The sequence below is a fragment of the Mixophyes fleayi genome, chromosome 5 (assembly GCF_038048845.1).
Source record: "Mixophyes fleayi isolate aMixFle1 chromosome 5, aMixFle1.hap1, whole genome shotgun sequence".
NCBI lineage: Eukaryota > Metazoa > Chordata > Amphibia > Anura > Limnodynastidae > Mixophyes > Mixophyes fleayi.
Window position 1 is genome coordinate 21,170,982 of NC_134406.1, and position 20,697 is coordinate 21,191,678.

The window sequence follows — 20,697 nt, forward strand, 5'->3', positions numbered from 1 at the left end:
ACAAGGAGAAAGGAGCTGCAGGATGTCTAATTGGTTTGCTGAGAAAAAGAGCGGTTTCCATTCAGACTTCTCATATTTTTCCAGCTGGGGAATCTTTTGTGGAAAGCCGTTTTCCTGTCTTCTTTTATCGTGCAGAAAAATCTGACGTTTGAGCGACCAGGTTCATGATGTAGAACAGACATGTGACCTTTTATCATCAGGTCCTCAAGATCCTTCAAACTGGCAACAGACGTCCTCTAACCCAGTGTCAGTAGATGGTCTTCAGTCTCCCCACAAAATCATTGTAGATGTCATAGGCTCCATGTTCCAGACTTGTTGCAGTACATCTCTAGGTGTGACCGTGAAATGCTAAATCAATATATTTTTAATAGCACCATAGACCCTTCATACTCTAATGGAAGGTCAGCAAAATGTCCTTTGCTTTTTAATTTAGGTATTAGTTACATTATAAAGCTAATTATGTTACCTGCAAGTTTTTTTCTTTAAAATTCTGTACAAAATGTCACAGTCCACGTCCCTATGGGATCAGGAAAATGATCTAAACAAGGCTTTGAAAAAGCGTAAATCCTTAGAAGCACAATACATTGCGGACAAAACTGAGGTTGCAAGGGGAACATGGCAGTTGGCCCAGAGAGAGTGGGTAGAGTATGTATTTGAGAAATCCAAACGTAAATTTCTGTTTTCTAAACATGTACGATATGCAGAGGGCGATAGAAATGGTAGCTTCCTGGCTTATCTGACAAGGGCGGAGAGGGCAGATGCGGCAGTACCGGTTATCTGTGATGACAGTGGGGTTAAGAGGTATCTGATGCCTGATATTGTTGAGGTATTTCATAAATATTACACGAATACATATAAGTCACAGGTCAGATATGACATGGATACGTTACAGCAGTATTTGAATGGTATCTCCCTTCCTGTCCTCTCCAATGATAGTAGGGAGTTTTTGGAGTCACCCTTTACTCTTGAAGAGATTGATATAGCTATTATGTCATTCCCTAATGGTAAAGCCCCTGGAGTAGATGGAATCCCAATTGAATTATATAAAAATTACCGGCCCTTTTTTGTGTCTAGGTTGTTGGATACATTCAGCGAGCTGGGTGAGACTGGCGCTCTTTCCCCTTCAATGGCAGAGGCAATAGTGGTGGTGCTGCCTAATTCAGGGAAAGATTTTTTGTACTACCTGAGTCCTACCGCCCGATTTCACTTTTGTCAAATGATGTTAAGATTCTGTCAAAATTACTGGCTTTGAGGTTAAGTAGAGTGGTGCTGGAATTAATTCATCCGGGTCAGACGGGATTTATGCCGGGCAAGTCCACGTCTATCAATCTTAGAAGGCTGTATACTCTCCTGCAGGTGCGGTCACCCTCTTCTGAGAGCGAAGTTGTGGTGTCCTTGGACGCAGCTAAGGCGTTTGACTCGGTGGAGTGGCCATACGTGTGGGAGGTACTGTCCCGATTTGGAGTGGGCCCGGAATTTATAAAATGGGTTAAACTTTTGTATTCCCATCCAGTGGCGCGGGTCTGTGTCAATGGGCATCTTTCTCAACAATTTCAATTAGAGCGGGGTACTAGACAGGGATGCCCGTTGTCTCCGGGCCTGTTTGCATTAGCAATAGAGCCGCTGGCCTGTAAGATCCGGCATGATAGAGAAATTGTGGGACTTAGATCAGAGCACAGAGAGGATAAGGTGGCATTATATGCAGATGATATGCTGCTGTTCCTTTCAGATCACGACACTTCCCTAAAACATTTGCTGCGGGTGGTTGATGGATTTGGGTTTTTTCCGGCCTAAAAATTAATTGGGATAAATCTAGCGTGTTCCCTCTGGGATGGGAGTGTCCCGTGACAATGCTAGAAGGCAGTTAAAATGGGCATCGAAATTCAAATACTTGGGAATATGGATCTCTAATACCCCCGCTGAATATGTAGAACTTAATTTGCGGCCCCAGATCAAATACATTAAAGAGAAAACTCATGTATGGAAGAAGCTCCCACTTTCTGTCTAGGTTAAATTTAATTAAGATGATGGTGCAGCCAAAGTTTTTATATATACTCCAGCAGTCACCTGTATATATTCCACCCTCCATTTTTCGATGCATTGATAGCTATTTGATTTCATTGGTTTGGGGAGGGGGAAGGGCTAAGGTCAACCTCAGTTCGCTGTATAGATCCAGATCTTCTGGTGGATTTGCACTTCCTAACTTGAAACTATATTATTTTGCCTCTCAGTTGGTCCACCTTAGGGCATGGGTTTCGGACTCTGATTACCATGAGCTACATTGGGTGTTGGTACACCAATTTAATTCTAATCACACTCCCTTACAGTCACTGCTGGCGGGGCGGCTTGGTATGCGGGCTCCTCCGCTCCTGATTCAGGCAGTTAAGATTTGGACAATCTGTAATAAAATAATGAAACAAACTGACATTGATCCATGTACTCCTATCTGGGGGGCAAAGAAATTTGAGAAGTTGAATACAGTGAAGAGGGCCAGGGAGTGGTCTCGGTTGGGTGTGGTGTCGGTAGGTCAACTTTATGACACAAATGTACTTAAATCCTTCGAACAGTTGGTTGGGGAATTCTCTGTACCCAGAACAATGTTTTATTCTTACCTTCAATTACGACACGCCCTAAACACACAATTTAAAAGGGAGACATTGGTGTTTGGGGTGGATCCACTGAGGAAACAATTACAGGCCTTGGGTTATAGAGGTCTGATCTCTCGAATGTATTCATGTCTTCTGTATGAATCCCCTGCAGATGATTTGGATGGTTTGAGGAATCAGTGGGAAATTGATATTGGCCCTTTATCAGACAAGGAGTGGGAAATGGTTACAGACAGTACTAAAGGTTATACTTCATCATTAAAATTTCAACACATACAGGTGTTTATCTTACACAGGACCTACTTTACCCCTATTAGATTGGCAAAATTTTGCCCGGATGTTACCCCTAACTGTCCGAAATGCAATTCGATCAATGCTAACTTTTGGCACCTTCTATGGGAGTGTTCATGTATACAAATCTTCTGGCGAAGGATCAGGAGATGTATTCAGGTTACTGGAATTGAAGTGTCTCTTAGTTCACCGGCCACTTGTCTCTTTGGGCTCCGATTGAAGGGGAAAGTTAATAAACTGACAAAAATGTACATTTCACAGTTATGTTGATGTTGGCCAAGGTGTGTATAGCGAGGCTGTGGTTGGCCCCGACGAGTCCCACGGTTAAAAATTGGAAGGCACTGGTTAATACCACCATAAGGCACGAGAGATTTGTTTATACTAGCAGACAGGCTCTGAAGGAATTTGATAATATATGGTACAGATGATTAGAGTCTCCATTCTATCCTGTGTCATCTAGTACAGATGCTCTATCTACTTAAATGTATGGCTACCGCAGTTCTTATAATAAGTATCTGAGTCCATGTAATAAATCCTGCATGTGTAACATACTTATGTATAAGCATTTACGATGTATGATCCTGAATGAATATAGCACATTTATTATTATTATGCTTTATTGTAATCTTGTAAATTCCGTCATTTAATTCTGATATGTATGCGATTGTTTTTCTTTTCTTTTTGTTGTTTGGTATGTTTATATCCTAACAAATTTCAATAAAAATACTGGATTTAAAAAAACAAAAAACAGGGCTTTGAAGTATTTATATTCTTTGACTTGCTGCTTTGGGGTGACTTAAATTTTTGGAATAGAGCCATTGAAAATTGGAATTGTTGATAGAGTTATTCCCAGCTTCTCATTCTGCAACTTCTTCTCCTATTGCAGGATGAGTTGTGGGACCATTTTAGGCTTAGATGCACCTGTGCAGTTTAAAGCTGCTAGTAGAGAACAATTCATATTGAGTAGAGAACCTGCAGGTATGTTCAAATAATTAACAAAGTGGCTGCATATTCTGTTCATTAATAGTTGAATTGCGACCTCTAGTGGTAAATTTAAATCTCACAGCTGCCTCTTGTTTCTATATTTACATTTGATGTGAATAATCAACTCTGCACTGACACAAGCAGTCAAAAAATGATAGAACTAATAACTTGTTACAAACACCAGTGAGCATTAATTATAGTCACCGCACCATTCACGTTATAGTTCCTCTGAAAGAGAACAGCAATTGCTTTGCTATGTATAACAACCACTCAATGATCTGCAATGCAGTCGTACCTGCTGTCGGGAAGTAGATCTATCTCCCCAAACAGGTCAGAGAAATCAGTATCAGAGCAAGTGGAAAGCACTCTGTGCTGACTCTACTGATAACAATATAAAAACAGTCATAATTTGTTGCATATTCCAATTAACTATAAATATAGGGGTTCACTTAGAATTGAACTCCAACCTATTTTGCACAAGAAACACATTTCTGTGTGCACCAGAAATTGCATACGCATACGTCCGTACACAGTGTGACTTGTGTGTACAGACTGGAGAACAGGGTTGAGCAGGGGCAGGCAGCCTACAGCTGAGTACAGTAAAGGCATCTTCATGTAAATGTTACACAATCAGATGTGGGTGCCTTTAAGGAGGGCTGGTTTACTAGGGAATTCTGCCCTGTGCTGATCAGGCTGGGACTGGTATCACATGACAGAGGAACCCGACCCTCTTTGTACCCCTGCTTTAGCGGTAACCAGCCCAGGTTATAGCACTGGTGCCAGTTACTTATTTTGGTTACGTTAGTCACCATGATCAAATTGATGATGATGACACCCATATCTTTATTCTAGCCGCATCAAAGCATGCTTAATCTCGATGCGGCTACAAATTTACAGTACGAGCAGCCGCAAAACAACATTGCATACTCCAAATAAGTCCATTGATATTTACATGTGCTTAATGGTGGTGAAATTTGTTCCTTCCAGGTGAACTTTTTACAGGAAAGTGCTTTAATACAAGCAATTCTACCAATGTAATTAAAATATTCAAATATACAATAGCAATAAAGACACTCCCGACGTCCCTTCTCTCTCATTAATATGGCTGGAACACGGGGTATTTAAAGAGAAAAAAAGGAAAAGCAGAAATTAACGAAGGAGTGGCCATAAAGAGATAGATTGCAGAACCTTGTAACATTGTTGCACACTTTTATCATGCACATGTCTATTTGGTCCTATACTTTGACAAAGGGCCGCTGTTAGCAAAAGAAGAATGTGGAAGTGGCCGTAGATATGTACTAGGTGAAAAAATAAGCACATTTGTGCTTAATTAAATGCACTGTGAACATGTATTTTGTTCTGATTCATAAATGACCAACAATGTCCTGTTCCATCGACATCGTCTTTAAAAACAAAAACAAAAAAAACATGGCATAAAAGTTCTCAGAACTGGGTATATTTTTATTCTTTACTTCTTAAAAATCTGATACTCTTAACAGATCTGTTACTGCAAATAATTTCCTATAGAAACTTCATATCTCACTAGATGTTTGTTATAGGCATAGCAGTTGTGGCCGAGGATTAACATGTTTTACTACAGCTCATGTGCAGACAGCCATATCTTGGTCATTTCTCTAGAAACATTACTGCAGGAACACGGACATCGATAGATGTGGCACTGGCGACTCGAGTAGGCCGCACATGTGCTTTAACATGCTGGGAGAACAGAATCTCCCAGCATGCAGAGGGAAAGAGGTGCTTGTGAATATGCAGGTAAAAAAACAGCAGTTGGAGATTTTAGGGGTGCAGCAGTTGGAAGAAGAGGAGAAGGAGCATGGAGGAGAAGAGAGGAAAAAGCATACTTGCCAACTCCCGGAAACTTGCCATTTTGGAGGGCGGGAGGGGGCGGGGCAAGGCCAATCACATCATTTTGCCCTCCCCCCCCACGGAAATGTACTGTACATAGCGGGGGCGGGGCCAAAATGATGCGATTGACCTCGCCCCACCCCCTTCCGCCCTCCAAAATGGCGTGATTCATCGAGAATCGCGTTAAATGACGCGATTCTCTGTGAAATCTTGGATCCGGGAGAAATGCCAGCTCCCCCGGGAGCCCGGGAGACTGACTCGAATTTCGGGAGTCTCCCGGACTTTCCGGGAGAGTTGGCAAGTATGGAAAAAAGCAAGAGCTACAATGCTGATGAAAGGGACCAGCAATGTGTAGTCAGAGGAGAGTGCCATAACTGAAGACACTATAAGCTGGAATTCTGTGAGAGATCTGAACAGAGGAGCAAAGAGAGAGAGAAAGTCTGATAAGTACCAATGTGTCTTATATTGTTCATATGAATAGACTGAGCCATGTTATTAGTCAGATAGGGAACAGGTGGGGAGGCCTGAAGATTATTATGCCATTTTATTGGACTAAGATATAATAATAAGAGTGAAGTACAGGGACAGTTAGCTGGGGAAAGAGACTCAATTTAAATCGTGAGAAACTGCACTAACTTTGGCATTATCTGCTATCTGTGAGGAAGCCATATAACTGCATGACGAGGAGTCTGTTATGAGCCGCGGCAGTACGCCACATCCTGGCGTGAGGTAGGCGCTGTTAAAGGATTTTTCCCTCCTTTTATGGGTTTTAATCTCCTTAATATTCTGGCAAATGTATGTATGACCATTTAATACCGTTATATATATGACTATTACCGTCAACCAACTCCTCGCAAAGGTACTTCTAAATTACCCAAGAAACATCATTCTTATATTCCCTCATATAGACTTCAAGAATAACCACAACAAGATATAACTTCATTTAAAGTGTGTTGTATTATATTATACAACAATAAACAGCATAACAATATTTTACACAAAATAGTTTTTAGTGCTATATATCACACTTATTGCCTGTAATATACATATATATGTAATTGTGTGTGTTTTGACTAAATCTTGTCTAAAGGTGTAGTGTGTGTGTGTATGTTTCAAGCTATGTGTATGGGAATGCATTGTGTAGTGAAGGGGGGGGGGGGAAGAATCCATACAGACAAGCATGCACACATCTCACTCAAGTCCAACGGACATTTTTAAACACATGGTATTTCAACCAGATCTATCTGCTCTACTTTTCCCTTAAACCAACAATCCAACAAAACGTTTTATTTAACAATCTGATCACTTCCAGAATAATCCATCACTTTCTATGCATTTACACTAAACTGCATAAAGCAAACTATTTCCATTCAAAAACTCCCTTACAGCAATAAACCAACACAGAACCATGTATAACACAAACGCCTCCATTTATATCAACAATCTATCCCAAACACATCAGGAATTCCAAGAATTGTACTCCAGAAATCACAGCATTGCAACATTATTACAAGGCATGAAACCAATACTGAACCACAAACTAAGTATAACATAAATGCTTTCATTTAAACCAGCAATCTATCCCAACAAGGCATGCATTTATGTAACACTGTCCATACCAAACCAAAATCTTTCCAATCACATTTACCATCTGTATTCAAACTTTCATATCACTTACAGCAAATAATCATTCATTCTCATGTAACATTTATGTATCCATACTCACTCACTCACCTTTCATTCTATTCAAACTCCATCATTCACACTAGTCAGGGCCTTTGTAGCCCATGAGGTTTTTCACTTCCCTGCATGCTCACCTAGGAGCAAAAGCAGCATGTCCTCTCAGTCTGGGAATCAAGCATGAAGAGACAGAAATATTTTTGAATCCTGTGTAAAACCCTTCTTGTGGGCGAGACTATCTTCCACAGAAACTGCTCACAGCATTTCATATGCTAATTACTGACCAAATGCTCCAAACCTGACTATCAAGTATTTACAATAGTCCCATATGTTTGCAATGGGGGAGGATTTCCATGTGTACAGTCACCTTCCAATTCAATTGTGGCTGAATCTGTTCGTATATTGTTTTCATATATAATCAACAGCAGCCGAGTACATGATATAGTTTCAATGCACATTTATCTTTGTGGCATAGAGTAGGAGGGTGTAGAGACATCCTCCAACTCCAGAGGGAGCTCTCGCATTATTCTATTTGTCATTTATACATGCTCCTGGTTTGTGATATGGCCTATGCTAGTTCTAAGCTAGTAATTAATTAGCAGCCTCCTAAGGCTGCTTGTCAGCAATGTCCTCCTCCTTTCTGATTTGTCCATCATAGTATTTAAGGCAGTGAGGACTGGGCCTCACTGCCGGTTATAGTTCCTGCTCTGTGCATACTTACCTGCTCCCTGCTCTGTTCCTCTTCTCTGCCTTTGGATTGGTCTAGTTGTGTATGACCTTGCACGGTGTACTGGTCTTTGCTATATTGCCTGTGACCTTGATCTCTGCCTGTTACCTGGATTCGTTGTTTGCCACAAGCCCTGACCTTTTGCCTGGACTACACCACCGCTGCCCGCTGTACCCCTTGACCTCGACCTGTTTGGACTTTGCTATTCTTCGACCTGGCCCTCGCCTGCACTGCAGTAGGGTTATAAACTTGTACTACTTTGAGCTTAAGACCTGGGGGAATCCGAGTACCTGTGAGCACGTTCAGCTCTACGGGAAAGGCGACTGCTATAGGCGAAGATCTCTGTGACCTGTTCTACAAGTTTATGACACTTGCCATCAGCCAAAACAAAGTCAACTTTTATTAAAATGACTTTATGCATACTCCTAAGAGGAATAGAGAGCACAGTGGGGTTGTACATTGTGTTTTGCATTTGTGTGGAATTGGGATAACAACAGACAAGGAAGCGTGCTTTGTGAAATTGTCTGGAAGATAGTAACTGTTCATTGAAGGAGAGTATTATTGCAAAGTGCCACTGTATTGGATGATCGGTGCTAAATTCAAATTGAGCAATACAGGAGGCTGTGACGTTGCTCTGTGCTATTTCCCACTGAATGTTGGTGCAAACTGGGAAAGAGGGGAAATCAGTTCATTTATCACTCTGGAGATCCCAGTGTCAGCTTCATTTATCTCACTGTGAAACACTAAAACTAGACGAGAACATATGTTTAACAGCAAAGCACAGTTAGCTAAGATCAAGCCAATCACAGTCATGTAAATTATTGGCAGAAAATGCATATATCTCTCCCAGAATACATGCAGGATGACCATTATTATCTAGTATGGACAATGAGAGCATTCTGAATTCCTTGGACATAACTCCCATGTTTGCACCAGGATGACATTGTTCACACTTTGGGTCTCATGTAGAGTTGAACATTAGTCCTATTTTTCTGTAAAGTAAACATTGACATCCTGCGTATGCATGACCATGCGAATCTCCCCATACAGAGATTCGACTGCATCTTATTCGTACGACTCCTTATTCTCAGAGAGTTGGAACAAGTTAGGTAAGGAATGGGCAAACATCAGCAGAGTAGTCTTAGGGTGTGCTCATGTAATGGAGAAACAAACAGAGATGGACACGTCCACAAATACACCTGTCCAAAGTTCAAATTATCAGTGAGCACTCCTATATTATCAAGGCTTAATCTCACCTTTTTCAAGTGAGTGTGTTTCCAGCTAATTTGATTCACTATATTTCACACAAGAGCACTATTTTGTTTCTGTGTTTCTTGTTGTTTCCCTTTTGGTTGAGTTGGACATGAACTTGGTCACTACCACAAAGATTGAGCACTAAAAAATAGTAGATGAGGTTGAAAAAAGGAACCAGTCCATCAAGTTCAACCTATTGTGGATCTCCTGCCATCCCTCTCTTATATTGAAAATTGATACAGATAAAGCAGCCACCAAAAATCCCTCCTGTCCCAATATTGCAGTCCTATCTCTCCTTGGATTCACTACTATCCTTCATTTTAATTAGCGGTTGTAATCCTGGATACCCTTTTCCACTTAAAAATTTGTTTAACCGTTTTTTAAATATATCAATTGAATCTGCCATCACAACCTTCCCTGGCAGTGAATTCCATATCTTGTCTGCCCTTACTGTAAAGAACCCTTCCTTTGCTGGTTGTCATATTTCCTCTCCTCTAACCTTAGGGGGTGACCGCGTGTCCTGTGTATAGTCCTTGGGGTAAAAAGTTCCCATGAAAGTTCTCTGAATTGACCCTTAATGTATTTGTACATAGTAATCATATCTCCCCTTAGACACCTCTTTTCTAAAGTAAACATGCCTAAACTGGATAACCTTTCCTCATAACTTAATGGCTCCATACACTTTATCAATTTTGCCACCCTTCTATGAACCCTTTCTAGTTCCAGAATATCTTTTTTATAGAGTGGTGCCCAGAACTGTACTGCATATTCAAGATGAGATCTTACCAACGATTTATACAGTGGCAAAATTACACTATCTTCCCTCGCATCTATGCCCCTTTTATATGCATGCCAATACTTTATTTGCCCTTGCAGCTGCTGCTTGACATTGAACACTATTGCTAAGTCTACTGTCTATGAGCACTACAAAATCCTTTTCCATTATAGATTCTCCTAAATTAATTCCATTTAATTTATAGATTGCGTTCTTGTTTTTGATCCCTAAATGCATAACCTTACATTTATCTATGTTAAACCTCATATTCCATTTGGCCGCCCAATCCTTCAGTTTATTTAAGTCCTTCTGTAGAGAAGCTACATCTTGCTCTGATTTTATTACCTTACAGAGTTTAGTGTCATCTGCAAAAATAGAAACTTTACTCTCTATACCATCACCAAGTTCATTAATAAATATATTAAGAAGGAGTGGCCCCAGCACGGAACCTTGAGGTACTCCACTTAAGACTTTTGAGCAATTATAAAATGTTCCATTTATCACAACTCTCTGTTCCCTATTCTCTAACCAGTTTACAATCCAAGTATAAATGTTGATTCCTAGACCCAGTTCCCTTATTTTGTAAACCAACCTCTTGTGTGGCACTGTATCAAAGGCCTTTGCAAAATCTAAGTAGACCACATCTACTGTGCTGCTCTGGTCTAAGTTCCCACTGACTTCCTCATAGAAACTAATTAGATTAGTTTGACATGACCTATCCCAAAGAAGGGTAAAAAGTATCTACTGTAAGTATTTTCCTATTTCGTGTCAAAGGGAAACGTGTTGAGTATTGGGAAGGTGATAGATACAAAGGTTCACAATCCTGGAAGAAGGCAGCTAAGATGGATGTAGCCAAATAGATCTCCAGCCAAAACCACATTTTAGCCAGCTGAGGATCCAGTATGATTATATTAAAAAATAGGGATACCAGTACGGTAATTATAGCCAGCAGAAGTGCCAAAATGATTGAAACAGCCATCAGATATATATCCAAATGATTCTACTACTCGGCACAGATGCCCATAGATTATAAAATCCAGCAGAGGTGCCTATATGATTATTCCAGCCATAAGATTTGTCATTATGATTATACCAGTCAGAGGTGACCATATGAAATATCAAACAGCAGAGATGCCTATATGACAGTGATCATATCAGCAAGAAGAGAATGATTATACCAGTTAGCTTCTGTCCACTCAAGTGCATTGTAGCCGAACCTGCGCCAAGTGCACGGACCCGTACTAACCATCTCAGACTGTCGTCTTTGATCTGGCCTCCTTCTACAAACTATGGGCCTCAGTTAGAGTAAGGAGCAGAGCACAGAAAAGGAGCAGGGGTAAATTGAAATTGTGGGGACAGGTTTAGAGTTGGGAGGTGGCATTTCTAGCTTAACTCTAATTTGCAGTGTAAAAATAAAGCTGTCCAGTGTTTGTGCTACATCCAAAAGCAGTCAGTATTTTGCCTTTTGTGCAAAAAAGAAATGTATCGGCGCCCCTTGCATTGCAACATGGTTTATCCAAAAGCAAATCTGTGCCCTTTTTTTGTCTTGCAAAGCATATATGTAAATGACTCTGAATTGGGGGGGAATCAAGTTTGCACAGAATCAGCATTAGAAGACATTTTGCTGTGGCATTACATTGTAAGCTATTAAATAAACAATTGCAAAGAAAAGGTTTCTGTAGCTAATTCAATTTACCAACAGAGCCAAATCATTAAAGTACAGTTCTGTCTAATAACGTGCATCAATTCCTGGAAGAAAAATGTAAATTGCCACTCAACTTATATGTTAATAATATTTTGCACACTGTGGTATTGTAGCTGTAGAATTTGCTTTGGTGATAGAAATTCGTACTGTGTGTGGGGGCTGTCCTGTGTGGGCATGAATCTTTATAACCAACTACTACACCTACTCAATCATTTCTACGTGTGTCATGTGTGTTAGCTCTGTATGATTCAATCATCACATAGCTTTGTTATACTGTATATAAGTGCATCCATTTACTAAAAGTCTGTACAATTAATGGACAAATGAGTTCTATGCATTGAGAGTTGTATAAGAAATATTTTGAATGACACGTAGGTTGCTAGGAAAGACTGAATTTGCAAATGCAGATTAGCAATCCATTCAATTACATAAATTCAAGTTGCGATCGTGATGTATGTTCTTTGCTGAAGTAGCCATTATTTGAATCTTGCTCACTGTTTTGTGAGTCACCTACTAAATTATTCAAATCAGGATAAAATCTCCACCAGCTCAGAACTGGTGTGAAATTCAAGTATTTTGCAGAGTATAAAAGGTTATGTTCCCTTCTGTACAATACCGAATATCCTCCCAAAATACATCCTCTCTACCCCTTGATCTGATTTCAGTAATCTTGCTCTGCAAAATGAAATGTCCATTATGAAGTGATCTGTAAAACTAAGCTAACTGGTACACCTACTCTGTATTAGCAAGACATGACTCAATTTGCTGTCTGCAAAATTTAGGCAAACCTAGGTGCACAACATCATCACAGAGGATTTGGTGCTGTACCGCGGCCATTTTCTGGGCCGGTTCCATAGTGGGCTACCTTGGGCTGGTTGAATGGGCTACCTTTTTATCCTCCTTAAAACGGTCCTAATAGGCTCCTGAGCCGAATATTGCCACCCAGGCTAAAATTTGCCAGCCAGCCTTTGATTGAGATCCGCTATAATTTGGTACAATATGTTTAGTTTTTTTTGCAGTAAACAGCAATGTCTGTCTGAAGAAACAACATTAAAAGCAATTAGAGATGAACAAAATAATTGATCAGATTTTTAATTATTTCAAATTGTGGGATTTAGGGCCGTTAAATCCCAAAATTAAGGTTGAGCCGAAACATAGCCAGATGTATTGTGTTAGTGGTGTGCCCATGTTGTTTGCTGGTGCAATAAACTATCCTTCTTTTATTGGTGGAGTGATTTTCTTGTAATTAGGAATAATTTTTTGTATTGGTGGAATGACTTTGTAATATTTCTGAACTATCTTTTTTGTTTTAATGGATTATTTATCCTTCTTGTATTGGTTGAGTAACCATATTTCCCTTTTACTGGTTGGGTAATTCCCTGTGTTCCATTGGTGGACTGACTATTCTTCTTGCTTGATTGGGTGACACCATGCCCTGATTATTCAATAGGCTACCCAGGGTGCAAAGCTTTGGTGGTGGAAAATTGTAGCAGGGGTGGTATAGACTAAAATACATTTAAAAATATAAGAGAATAATTGTTCTCCAAAGCAAAAACATGAAAGAAAAATGTAGTAAGGTTTTAATCTTATAATGTTTCACTTCACCCTCATTTATACTCCTTCATGCACCAATTCTGCTATACAGTTCTGATTTTAATAAAAAACTAAATGAGTAACAAAGATTGCTTCAACCTTTTTGAATGCCAAGTGGAGCAGAGTTTTGAAAACATGCAAACATATTCATCGGTTTGTGGGAGGGTGGAGGAGGCTGGATTTGAAATTAAGGACAAGTTTGTTTTTACCTACCACTATTATCCTGGCGTGGATGGCGAGGGGGTACTATGGGCGTATTAGTCTAAGGCAGCTTGCACCATTAATCAGGACCTGTGTGACACAAATGTGCAGTGACCGCAAGGAACCAATCAAACATGTGCTTTGATTGTCTAACTTGCACAAAATCAATCAAAGCTACTTTCCAATTGGTTATCATGGCTTACTTGACATTTGCACTTAGGAAATAGCCCATATTGTTATATAGAAAAACTACTAAGAAAATTCATAAATATAGTTCTAAACATTGACGTGCCTTGACAGTACTTTCTCTTATCAGCAATTTAAGATAAAACAGAACGCTGACTGCAGGGTCCTTCAATGGGATTTCGTAAAGAAATCCTGCTATATTCCTCTACAACTTTATCTTTAATATATACATGAATGCAATTCGTAACTTCCTTTAGCCATTCCATAATGATGAATTAGCCTATGGGTGGAACTGTTTCACTAGAGTCTAAAGGTGATATTTCATAGCAGACTAAGCAATATGTCAGCCATCAGTAATAATAATAAATATTATATTGCTCCCTATTTGTCAAACAACTTAAAACTCTAAAATTCATTATAGCAAGGATGATGTTATAAATATATGACATACAATAATATCACTATATTTCAATGTAATTGAATGAAACGTACATGCCTAGTAGCTTTAAAAAGAGGGGTGTAATAAAAAGGGAATATTATAAATAAATAAAATAATATAAATAAATAAAAATAAATAAATAAAAGATGGCGTCCCAAGATTGAATGTTTATATGGAAATTTTGGCGTGAGGTCTTTTTACTGATGCCTTCAATCTCCAAGGACATTGACCATATATGAGACATATGTGGTCCTCCTCCCTACATCATCCCATATCCCCCAAACCCCGCCTTTGTCTACCCTCTTCTTTTTGGTTCTTCTTTCTCCATATATGTATCTTCTTGTTTTTGTTCTTTTGTTATTTTTTGATCAATATATTTGACAATGGAAAGCCTTGTAATCTATGCCATATTGCTAGATCTTTAGCTACATGCTTTCAATAAACAAAGTGTAAACACATATAAATACAACTATCCAGATAAATAGGGTTTCCTACATAGAGTAATCTATACTCACATGCTTTATCGAGCCATAAGAAAGGAAGAAATTTCAAATAAATGTTATTTATAAATATGCTCAGAACAATGTATGGAAATAGTTTAACATTATAATGTTTAGAATTTAGATTATGCTTACTCCTGTATAACCCAAAGCTCTATATGCTATGAAGATTACATTGGTTTTATTGAATTGCCTTTAGTCAAAAGACCTTAAACCTCCAATATTAAGGTTTATGATTTCCGTATAGCTGTGCATCTGTTTTATGGACACCGCTGTTAAATTTTTTATTCTGAAAAAAAAAATTTAGTTTGCATTGTATGATATCAAATAGCTTGATATGCGGATTAATAATTCATTGGGGCTGATTAAAAATGAGAACTGCATCCTATATTTCATTTCTTTTACAATTGGTTGAACTTTAAACAGTGCATTTTATTTCCTGTGTAGCCGAAACATATTCATGTTTTTCATTAGTGACCCTGCTTCCATAAACATTACATGTACATTTTCATATATATTTATTTATTTACATGCATTCATGAATTTCAAGGTAAAAATGCATGCATTCTACATCACTGCCACTTGATGGCAGTAGATATCTGTTTCAAATATGTACTACGCAAGATCAACAATACAAGTTAAATTAAAACAATTGGACTTTTTGGTCTCTTTTACACAATTAAAATTTGATAACAGTATCTTGTTTCGTTCTAAAAAGAATATGTTACATACACTATATAAAAGCAAGTCTGACTTTTTTTTTTGTAGAACACATTGATTATAAAACTTTACGTTTACCCACAGGGGAATAGAAAAATGAAAAGCTTAACCTTGTACTGTGTTGCTCTCTCTAGATATTCTGTAGTGCAGCTTTTTATTGTTCACTAGCATTTTTCTTTTGTGATGCAGTGAGAGTTGGTTTGACAGTCCGCAAACGACACTTGATCCAGAGCTTGGAAATAGAAAAATAATTATTTTATCTAAAGTAAATTCACAAGATTTAATGGAGGACTTGACTGACCAATATTAATACATTGTACCTCTTAGGGGGGTATTCAATTGTTCCTCCGGACGTCGCCGGAACGAGCGCGTTAAAACTATTACCGTTAATACGGTAATTACTCGCTGAATTTCATCTTGCAGCTCCCTGAGCTGCGAGATGAAATTCAGCGAGTAAACTACCGTATTAACGTTTTTTAAGCGCAAGTTTACCGTATAAACGGTAATAGTTTTAACGCGCTCGTTCCGGCGGCGCCCGGAGGAACAATTGAATACCCCCCTTAGTGTCTAAAGCTGCCATTGATTAATATGCTTCTTATTGAAATTAATGATTTAATCTAAAACACTAAAAACAATGGGAATAGCCAGGTTCATTTATTTTACAGGGTAAGGCAAAGGAATAGCTAGATACACCCTCATCCAGGATCGGATTGGGAATTTAAAGTAACCCTGGAAAAAATTATTGAAGTGCCCTCATGTGGGTGGGACCACATCAACTGTAGGTGGAGCCAACACAAAAGTAGGCAGGATTTAGAACTACTGGAATTTGGTTGTAGTTACATTTAGGAAAACCTAGATGTGATGACTTAAGAAACAGTGGGTCATCTCTAAAGCAATGCAGGGAAAAAGCTGCCAGTCCTGTGTTACAAAATGACATGAATCCTTTTACACTATCTGCGACTGGTTTAAACATCTGTGCTCAAACTTGTTTAGTTGCCTACGAACACATCCTTCCAAAATTCACTTCATAGAAATATATATGATTTTGTCTAATAAGTTTAAATATTATGAAACATGTTGGCACAATTGTATCTGATCAGTCTGCCAGAGCAGCATATGAACACCTCACTGCATTGTTGCATCTTCCCCTTACGTCCTGAGATGTAAACTACCAGTTAAATCTCTCTATTTAATATATAAAAATGTGTACTGTGTGTTTGAAAAATGCATTAAAAATAATCCTTATAATAAATGGCTAACTAGTGAAAATCTCCAAGCATCTGCAAGAAACACTTCTTTTGTATGTATGAGCCCTAAATGTGCCCAGTGATTGGTGGTGGTTTGAATTAATAACAGTGTATGGAGGGTTGGTAGACAATGGCATAAGTGAAGGGGAGAGCTATTCCAAGGGTTTGCTGGTGATTTACTAAGTGCAAAGGAGGAAGGATTAATGATATTGTCAGTGCAATGGGGGCTGGCCATATGTTCAACAAAGTGATCTGAGAATGGGACCAGTGCAAGGTAGTAGGCAGGCAATGGAATCAATGCAAGAATCACTAAAGTATCACCAGAGCTGAAATAAGGCTCTGGGGGGGGGGGGGGGCGGGGACACTTAAGACTTAACATTAAAATTATAATATACAGTCATGGCCAAAAGTTTTGAGAATCACACAAATATTATTTTTCACAAAGTCTTCTGCCTCAGTTTTTATGATGCCAATTTCAATATATACTCCAGAATGTCATGAAGAGTGTGATCAGATGAATTGCAATTAATTTCAAAGTCTATCTTTGCAATTACAATGAACTTTATCCCAAAAACAACATTTCCACTGCATTTCAGCCCTGCCACAAAAGGACCAGCTGACATCAGGTCAGTGATTCTCTCGTTAACACAAGTGAAAGTGTTGACGAAGACAAGGCTGGAGATCACTCTGTCATGCTGATTGAGTTAGAATAACAGACTGGAAGCTTTGAAAGAAGGGTGGTGCTTGAAATGTTTTTCCATGAAACGGCGAATTCGAACTTGAACACAGTAATTTTCATTATTTGACTATAAATATACTATAAAATTTAGCTACTTAAGTTTAAAAAAAAACTTTATTTATATAGCGCTGTATAGAAAATATTTACCATTCACATCTGTCCCCCCCCCCCCCATTGGAGCTTACAGTCTAATACCCCCGGAGTAGTGCGTTAAACCGGATACCGTTAATACGGTAAATTTAACCAAGATTTCTGCTTGCAGCAAAAACCAGCGTTAAAGATAACCATACTACCGGTAATTATGCGCACTATTACCTTACAAACGGTAATAGCACGCAGACCGCGTTACTTTTGCCAGTAATGCGGCCAATTGAATATGCCCCATAGACTAGGGTTAATTTTGTCAGTAGCCAATTAATCTACCAGTATGTTTTTGGAGTGTGGGTTTCCTCCCATAAATGCAAACTCCCTTCTGCTAATGCACCGATTCAGGAGGGAACGAGTAAAGGTAGGACACTGAATGATTCCTACTGCATCAGTGTATAAGGAGTGCAGTGGTGATGGTGAGTGTGGCGAGTAGCCCGGAGTGCTGATTACTTCATACAGTATTACTATGTGAAATATGTCAGTACAAGGTAGTGCCGGGCGTTTGATATCATTTATGTAAAAAAAATTGATTAATTATGCCCCCCGGGCAGGGATGGGGGGGGGGGGGGGCTGCACACAACACAGACAGGATATAATGTACCTGACAAACTGACTCTTTTTATTCTAATCATTTATGGTTTTTCCAGTTTAGTTATTTTACTCATATCAAACCTGCCGTGAGCTGCATATTAAGAAATCAGCAGTTCAGCAGCCTACACACTAGATAACGAGATGAAAAATCAAAATATAAGTTTACTAACTAAAACAAATGAATGATGTAAAAACTTTACCTTCATCTTCAAGAAATGAAATATATCAGTCACAACACACATAAAATATTATTAAAGCTTAATGCCAGAGGGATGTTGCTAAAGAACTCCAGAACCTCATAATTTATCAAATGTGGAATTTCAACATTCACATTTCATAAGGTGATGCTGTGTGTGTGTGTGTGTGTGTGTGTGTGTGTGTGTGTCTGTCTGTCTGGGTATGTGTGTGTGTGTGTATGTGTGTGTGTGTGTGTGTGTGTGTGTGTGTGTGTGTGTGTGTGTGTGTCTGTCTGGGTATGTGTGTGTGTGTGTGTATGTGTGTGTGTGTGTGTGTGTGTGTGTGTATGTGTGTGTGTGTGTGTGTGTGTGTGTGTGTGTGTGTGTGTGTGTGTCTGTCTGGGTATGTGTGTGTGTATAGCGTGTAGGTGATGCTAACTCAAAGTGTGATTGTGTGTAGGAGTTTAATGCAAAGACAGCTAAGTTTTATACTCTATACTATCATTCAATACATTCAATTAACTAAATAAAAAGAACTGTTTAACTTTCATCATTGGATTTTATGTCATTTTAGGGTTTCCTGAATTGGATGTTACTTATACAAATAGCAGCGAAAATATTTCTGATTTATGTAGCAAATAGGGGTCCCAACCCATTATTTGTAACTGAGAGCTACCATCACTCTACGGGCTCACAGCATGGGATCATCATCATCATCGTCATCACCATTTATTTATATAGCATCACTAATTCCGCAGCGCTGTACAGAGAACTCACTCACATCAGTCCCTGCCCCATTGGAGCTTACAGTCTAAATTCCCTAACATACACACAGACAGACAGACAGACAGACACACAGACTAGGGTCAATTTGTTAGCAGCCAATTAACCTACCAGTATGTGTTTTGGAATCTGGGAGGAAACTGGAGCACCCGGAGCAAACCCACGCAAACACGGGGAGAACATACAAACTCCTCACAGATAAGGCCATGGGAATTGAACTCATGACCCCAGTGCTGAAAGACAGTAGTGCTAACCACTGAGCCACCGTGCTGTCCCAATGACTCAATCCATGTAGATTTTTTGTTAATAGAACTAAATAGAAGTATTATGTTAATTTCCTTTGAAGAGGAAAATATGGATTAACCCAACACTGTGAGTCCCTGACTTTGTGTGACTTCTTGTTTAAAGTAATAGAGAATTCCTATGGTAGAGTTCCTAATACTTGCACCATAAGTGTCAAAAAGAAGGCCACTGTTTAAAACGTCTTTATAACTAGAACTTGTGTTTAGTATGCCACAGCTGAGATTGAGGTCAACTCTGAGAAGAGAGTAACTGGAGTCACTTGATCATCGGCTGTTAAAATAATAAAATATGAGAATGTGAGAAAAGTAACAGCTCGTGCAACTGCCAATGTGTGTGAGGAAATTAGGAATTCAACCTCAGCCTTATTTTTCTGCTAGGTTTAGAGGTGTGAGTGAGTGGTGACCACTGTATGAAAGGACTGCATGTGAGTATTGGTCTGATTGTGTGAGATGTAGCGAGGAGCCACGGTGCCCGAAGTGAGCAAATGGTACAGCATATACCCCCCTCACCAGGATAGGGTGGCATAACCAGCATGGCTAGTGTAATCTAGTAATAGATTCTTTGGAACTACAAGTCCCAGCTTGACCTGTGACAGGGCATGATGTGCTTTGAACTTCCACAAGCTTGAAGAATGTGAGGCACTGATAAAAGTAGAGTGTTACTGACTGAACGTCCACTTACCTTGCAGCCTGTATACTGCCCTGTCTGCGTCTCCTCTGTAGCTTCTCTGGAACGGTGCATGGGAGCAGAGTTCATCCACGTGTGAAGCTTGTATTGCTATACGAAGTAAAAATGTATGAAATCACAAGTCTCTTACTATTCTAAAATAGACACGTCACAGGAACGACATTTAAAAAAATTATTTATTGATTATATTTTATAGCAAAGAAATTTTTATACCGCTTGTCTAAACCAGCCTTAATAAGATAGCCAGGGAGCATGATTTATTTGTGTTAAGAGCAAGAGGGAAACTTCCCTTTACAAGGCAGCGCCACTTTAAATTTAAGCTGTGAAGTCGCCGAACTCCCACGAGTTGATCAAACCGGGGTATGATACATTTACCCCCTAGTATGCTAAATATAAATAATACAAAAGGAACTTTTTTAAATAAGACCATGGAATTTTATAGATGCTCCAGTTGCGATATGTGTAAATTGGTTGATGTGAAAAATAAATCTTTCATA